The sequence below is a fragment of the Chiloscyllium plagiosum genome, chromosome 5, assembly GCF_004010195.1.
Source record: "Chiloscyllium plagiosum isolate BGI_BamShark_2017 chromosome 5, ASM401019v2, whole genome shotgun sequence".
Taxonomy (NCBI): Eukaryota; Metazoa; Chordata; class Chondrichthyes; order Orectolobiformes; family Hemiscylliidae; genus Chiloscyllium; species Chiloscyllium plagiosum.
The window spans coordinates 115,126,248-115,133,637 of NC_057714.1; the positions used below are offsets into that span (position 1 = coordinate 115,126,248).

General features: G+C 42.4%; 1 long non-coding RNA gene across 3 annotated transcripts in view; it reads left to right on the plus strand.

Moving 5' to 3' along the window:
- LOC122550165 overlaps positions 1-7,390 on the plus strand; it is a 10,045-nt gene that overhangs the window by 405 nt on the left and 2,250 nt on the right. For 2 of the 3 annotated variants that reach the window (XR_006311757.1, XR_006311756.1), the window contains exons 2-5: positions 182-257; positions 2,176-2,244; positions 4,300-4,435; positions 6,647-6,811. This is a non-coding gene — a long non-coding RNA (uncharacterized LOC122550165). The remainder of the gene's footprint in view (positions 1-181; positions 258-2,175; positions 2,245-4,299; positions 4,436-6,646; positions 6,812-7,390) is intronic. The other variant, XR_006311758.1, reaches the window with a different exon arrangement.

Consider the following 7,390-nt stretch of genomic DNA (forward strand, 5'->3'; position numbering starts at 1 on the left):
GCGGGTGTTCCCCCCCCCCCCTCCCCGGCCGCGTGCTCCGGACGATGAGGGGTAAAAGTTTTGGACCTTGTAATCTCAAAACCAAAGTTTATAGAGACCTTCATTGAGCAGCTTCGTAGCTGCAGGCAGTATCGCAGATTCTTGTTTGTCTCCCTTTAAAACCCAGTTTGTTCCCTTTCAGAATCCAACACCATGGAGCCGGAAACAGTGACTGTGTTTGTGGGTGTGTTGCCCATGAGGACTGGGGTAAACGACAGGTATGTGTTGTGAATCCTCCAGGTGTGCAACCAGTGGAGTGCTATGCAGTTTTGCTGTCCTTATATGTTGGGAGGAGCTGGTGTTCGACTAGGGTGGGCAAAACTAAAAACATGCAATGCCAGGATATAGTCCAACAGATTTATTTGGAAGCATTAATCGTGACACTAATCTTTGTTATAAATTGTCCTGTAGTCCTGATTCACTGCTAGTGGATGAAGGAACACGGCTTTGAAAACTAGTGCTTCCAAATAAATGTTCTCCTTTACAGGCAATTCTCCTATAATGCAGTAGTTCTCGTGCAACTCTGTGTATTAGAAAATTGTGCATTATAAGTAATTAGGCTAATGGGCAAAGCAGGGTTAGGGGTGAGCCACAAAATATCAGTAAAAATCAAAACAATAGTTAGCCTAACAAATGATAGTGTAGCCTAAGTAAATGTTTCAAATCATATATTTTAATGTGAACTTAACCCTTGAATACTAAGGTTACTGACTACAGCATTATCTTAAATGAAATACTTCACCTGAAAGCATGCAGGCTAACCACATGATGCTGATGTGCAGGTCAGGGTTCTTCTCAGGTTTGAAATAAAGTTACTTACAAATGTAGTCTACAGTTTCTAGTTTCAAGGTTTGCAGAGCTGATTGCATTCCTGTTTGCTGTTCAGCTGGTGCCAGGATTTGTAGAATTAGTGACAAGTAAATTTCTAACCATCAGGAGCATAGCTCCTTGAAAGTAGAGGTGCAGGTAGATAGGATAGTGAAGGTATTTTGTATGATTTCCTTATTGGTCAGAGCATTTGAGTACAGGAGTTGGGAGGTCATGTTGTGGCTGTACAGGATATTGATTATTCCACTTTTGGAATATTGCATGCAATTCTGGTCTCCTTCCTATTGGAAGGATGCTATGAAACTTGAAAGGGTTTAGAAAAATTTACAAGGATGCTGCTAGGGTTGGAGAATTTGAGCTATAGGGAGAGGCTGAATAGGCAGGCCCTGTTTTCACTGGAGCATCAAAGGCTGAGGGGTGACCTCATGAGTGGCATGAATAGGACAGTTCTTTCTCTGCAGTGGGGGTGTTAGTCCAGATCTAGGGGGCATAGGTTTAGGATGAGGGGAAAGATTAGATTAGATTACTTAGTGTGGAAACAGGCCCTTCGGTCCAACAAGTCCACACCGACCCACCGAAGCGCAACCCACCCATACCCCTACATTTACCCCTTTAATTGAACCCGGGTCTCTGGCGCTGTGAGGCAGCAGTGCTAACCACTGTGCCACTGTGCTGCCCACAGATATAGAATGGACCTAAGGGGCAACATTCTCTGAGGGTGCAGTATGGATTGAGCTGCCAGAGGAAGTGGTGGAGGCTAATACAATTGCATTATTTAAAAGGCATCTGGGTGGCTATATGAATAGGAAAGGTTTGGAGGGATATGGGCTGAGTAGTGGCAAATTAGACTAGAGCAGATTGGGATATCTGGCTGGCATGGGCAAGTTGGGCTGAAGAGTCTTTCCATGCTGGACTCTCTGGACCTTGTGCAGTTGGTTTCAGAGACTGCAGAGCACCTGACAAAGGATGATATTGAAGCTGGAATCACCATGTCGCCTGCTGTAAAACTGATTGTGGGTTTCAGCTTCGGATCCTGCTGCATGTTCCAATTGGCTTGCTGGGTTTCTATAGTGTTAAGATTGGCTGGCAGGATTCCATTTTTCTCAATGCAAGGTAAAGCAGGTCAGGTCTGTTTGTGACCTGTCTCTTCCTGAGACTTGCTACATTAACGCTGAGGGGTAAAGTTTGTGACCTTGTCATCTCTAAAGGCAAGGTTTATAGGGCCCTTCATACAACTGCTTTGTGGCTGCTGGCACCATTGTCGATTCTTGTTTCTCTCCCTTTAAAGCCCAGTTTGTTCCCTCCCAGGGTCCAACACAGTGGAGCCAGCAGCAGTGACCTTGTGGATATGTTGTCAATGTGGACTGTAATAAACAGGTACGTGTTGAGAATTCTCCTAGTTGCTTTTGTCACATGTGCAATTTTGCTCTCCTTACAGGTAGTTCTCCTATAATGTATTTGTGTTCCCATGTGATTCGCTGTTATAGGAAATTGTGCAATATAAATGGGGCCTATGGGAAAAGCAGGGTTAGGAATGAAATATCAAAAGTATCGGTAAAAATAAAGTTGACCCAGCATGACTGCACAGTTGTAAGTAAATATTTCAATTTTATTTTAATGTAAACTTAACATTTGAATACTAAAGTTACTGATAACATATACCTTTCATGAAATGCTTCACCAGAAAGCTCACAGGCTAACTGACAACATGATACTGATGTATAAATCGGGGTTATCCTCAGGTTTGAAATAGTTACTTCTAACCGTCTATAATCTCCTGTTTCAAGGCTTGCAGTGATGATTGCATTCATGTTTTAGCTGAACATACTGAAGTTGCATTCTGAAAATAGGATCCTGAGGCTGTTTTGATCAGCTGGTGCCTGGGTTTGTAAAATTATTCAATTAGAATCTTTTGTCCTATTATGTGGACCTTGTGCAGTCGGTTTCAGAGACTGATGTGCAGAGCTCTTGCTGATGGATGATGTAGGAGCTGGAGTAGACCATATGGCTTGTGTAGTCTGCTATCAAACTGAGGGTTTGAGCTTCAATTTCCTGTCCCTACTTTCATTCTTGTCACCCATGTGACCTTGGTGATAGCAAATCTGCATTCTGGAGTAGACAAATTCCAAAGATTCACAACTTTCAAGTAATTTCCTTGTCTAATTCGAAATTTAAAATCATAGTGCTAGCTTTGAGTGCTGCTCCTTCAGGTGGTTGTCACTCACTTGGACAGTCAGGGGTTGTCTGCCCTGGCCCAACATGGGCTCCTCCACATCAGACAATCCTAAATTGCCAGCTTTTGTAAAACTTGATGGTTGACTGCTGGAAACAATAGTACTCAGCATGCACCTTCAAAATTTTGTATGAAGTTGCCTCATCTAGATTGTAAAGAATGTATGTGTAATTTAGTGAGCATTGGAAGGGATACAAAAATCTGAATTTAGAGATCAAACTTTTGTTGCTCAGATGTAATCTCAATTGTACAATTGCAGCAAGGTCAGTTATCTTCAGTTTTCTGTCCCTTCACTCATGGCCAATGATAAATTTGAGCTGGTGGATACTTGTAGTACTTGCCCACTTGAAATCACTGGCCTCCGTCACTTATATTTCCACTTCTCATGAGGCACCTTGTGACAAATCATAGGTTACTTCCTGCAAATGTGAAAAATTCCTTTTTGGGCCTGCTGTCTGCTTATCTGTTAACATTCTTGTAAACCAGTTCTGTACCCCTCAGTGTCCACGCAATCCAGTGATTGGAACTCTACTAATTTTAGTAATTCTTGTGCTCTGATCTTTGCAGAATTATCTTTATTACTGGCTTAGTAATTTTAAAATTGCTAACACTTCAGAACTGAGCAGTGGGTCCTCCCTTTAGAGTACCCATTTTTTATTGGAATTGTCTGTTCTATTTATCCTGAAATATCCCCTTAATGTCTCACTGCATCTCAGTTGTTACAGCAGCTATCTCTGCTTTCATGTGCTCATAATTGTCCCTATTTGCATTTAAGGTACTAATCTTGAAACCACACTCTCCCTCAAGCAATGTTAAGTTCAATCACATGATTGCTGCCTAGATGCATTTCACTAAACATTAATTCTATCTTTGCATAATATCAAATGCAATAAACCTGCTCTCTGGTGTCATGCTCCTTACTTGACTACCTTTGCTCATTTGACTTTTGTTATGCAGATGAATTCTCCATAATAGTTACCTTTCTGGCAACCTATTGTTCCTTACATTCTAATCATTCAGAAGTATGTGAATAGTTAATTGGCAGCAGCTTCTGACTTGGACAGTTCTCTTGTAGGGCTTTTAGCTCCATCTGAGAGCCTTTGGATTTTTAGAAAAGATGTGAGAAATGTAGTAAGGTGAAGATTTTGATTGTACTTGGGCTTTTCTTCAGTTGTCAAAAACAAGTGTCTTTGTTGCAGGGTGATGTCCAGCAAAAACGTGAAGCCAGATATGCTTGGACGCACTTCAAAACTGTTCACAAGAAATGTTTGAGGAAATTACTATTTGATGAAAATACAGCTTTATTGGTGGCAGATCTCTACAAAAGCTCTTAAGGTGAGCTATTGGATTGCATGGGCAAAGTTAATTGTTATTTAACACCAAGAAATGCTAGATGTTCAGGGTGCTGCAGAGATTTCTAGAAACAAGGGATTGGCTGTCTGCATTTGCAATGGAGCAAAGCAGAATTTGTGGTCAAAGCCAGAAATGTTCTTTATGTTGCAGACTTTTTGGGAACTTAATGAGCTGAACACATGCAAAGAATGCACAAAGTGAGTTCAACTGATTGAACCACTGAGCCACTTGCAAAAGTTAACTTGGAGGACTGCAGAAAAAAAGTTATTGTTTAGCAATGAAACAAAGTAATGTCCCACTTGGCTCATGACTGACCATCTGTGGTCTAGAGGCAAACTGCATCTTAGTTAGGATGTGTCCAACTTGGTTCCAGAATCCCTGCAGTGCAAGTCCGAGATCAATTTACCTACTGTGGAAATTGAACATCTTTTGGGGACTGAGACATTTGGAACCAACCAGTTTGAGTTTAAGTTTTCTGGTTTGGTTTACAGTCTATACTGTCCTCACATTGCTGACAACATGATACTGATGTATAAATCGGGGTTATCCTCAGGTTTGGGGACTGAGACATTTGGAACCAACCAGTTTGAGTTTAAGTTTTCTGGTTTGGTTTACAGTCTATACTGTCCTCACATTGCAATACCTTGTGGTGATTCCTATCTCCAACAGATTTTAAGCAAAGCTTGATTCTCAATCTGAACAAGTGAACATGATGGCACAACTTCTGATGTGACATCATCAAATACTGTCCTCTCCTCTCTGGTCCAGGAACTTGCCACATACATTTGGGATACAACCTTCAGCCTCCAAGACTCATTTCCCAGGACCCCAACACCACCTCTTCACCATGGACGTCAGTCCCTTGTACACCTCCATCCACCATGATGAGGGTCTCCAAGCCCTCTTTCTTCCCCTCCTGCCAGTACCCTTCAGTGACATTCATTCATTTGGCTGAACTGGTCCTCACCCTTAATTTCTCCTTTGAATCTTCCCACTTTCTCCAGGTGAACGGGGTAGCTATGGGCACCCATATGGGTTCCAGCTATGCCTGTCTGTCAGTAATGTGCAGCAGTCCATCTCTTATATTGGCACGATTCCCCACCTTTTCCTCCACTACATTAACTGTATTGGTGCAATTTCGTACTCTCACAAGGAGGTTGAACAGTTCATCAACTTTCCACTCTGACCTTAAGTTCACCTGGACCATCTGACACCTCCCCCTCCTTTCTGGAGCCTTCCATCTCCAACAGTGACTGACTTGCATTGATTTCTACAAACCCACTGATTCTCACAGCTACCCAGACTACACTTGGTCCCATCCTGCCTCCTGTAAAAATTGCTATCTCTAACTCCCAATTCCTCTGCATCTGCTCCACTGCAGAAGATACTGGCTGGCCTTCTTTAAAGATGGCAATTTCTCCTCCCATGTGGTCAATGATGCCCACCAGTGCATCTCATCCACTTCCTGCACCTTTGCCCTCAAACCCCAACCCTCCAACTGCAGCAAGGAAAGAATGCCCCCAGTCCTCACCTTACACCCCACCAATTTCTGTGTACATCACATCATTCACTGCCTACAAACAGATCCCACCATGAGATTTTCCTCCCCACCCCTATTTGCTTTCCATAAAGACAGTTCCCTCCATGACTCCTTCATCACTTCCCCTTCCCCCATCTTATCCCAGTTCCAACCTTCAAATGCAGCACCACCCTCATGACCTGTCCTACTTGTCTTGTCTTCCTTCTCACCTATCCACTCCACCCTACTCTCTGACCTATCACTATTACCTTCACCTTCATCTACCCATTGTGCACTCAGCTGCCTTCCCCAGCCCCACCCTCCTCTCATTTGTCACCACCCCCTCAGTGCTCATTCCTGATGAAGGACTTTTGCCTGAAACATCAACTCTCCTGCTCCTTGATGCTGCCTGACTTGCTGTGCTTTTCCAGCACCACACTGATTGCCAGCATATGCAATCCTCACTTTTGCCCATGTCAAACACTGCAAAGTATGTGCCCATGTGATTCTGTAGACAAGCTGAATGACCTGAATTTAAGGTCTCTAGACATGAATAGCATAATAACCCTTCATTGTATTTGGTGGAATTGGATGTACAAACTGATTCTAGTGTAAATGAGGAAACAATATATCATTTTGTACACTTAGTAAATCTGTTCCCATTTTGTTTTTAGCTTCATATTCTTATGATCCTTGTAGAAACCAGTTTCTGTAAAAGGATGGATTTCCTGACAATCAGTGAAAATAAACTGATGGACAAGATTACACTTAATACATGTTTACTGTCACAATTAAAGTCAGCAATGAGCTAACAGACAACTGATACAACAGACTAAATGGTAAGTTCTATATTTACTGACAACCAAAACAGTCTTGTGAAACATTGGCAGGTTTTTAGCCTTAATGTGTTTAAAGGAATCCAAGTCACTCCCAGTGTTTCAGACATTCAACTTCTGCCACACCAGGTTGAGCCTTCCAGTGTCCTTCAGCAATCCTGAGGTCTTAACTTTAGTAAAGGCAAAATTTTCTTGTATCTCTTGAGAAGCATGAAGAATCATACTGCTTTTCTCAAAAGTACTGCCAGGTATACAGTTCCATTCTGAAGATGGGCTTGTGTAGGCTGTTCAAAACTTGTATATTTTGTGTGGTAGAAGCATATGTATTATGAAGTGCATTTAAGATAGTAAACTGTACTCTAATTTTTACCCCACCTCCTACTGTAGGTTGGAGGGTTGAGAAAAGATTAAAGTTAAGCTGTTAACTAATCAGGATCAGAACAAGCATTTGCTGAGGGGGAAACCTTATAGAACATAGAAGAATACAGCGCAGTACAGGCCCTTCGGCCCTCGATGTTGCGCCGATCCAAGCCCACCTAACCTACACTAGCCCACTATCCTCCATATGCCTATCCAATGCCC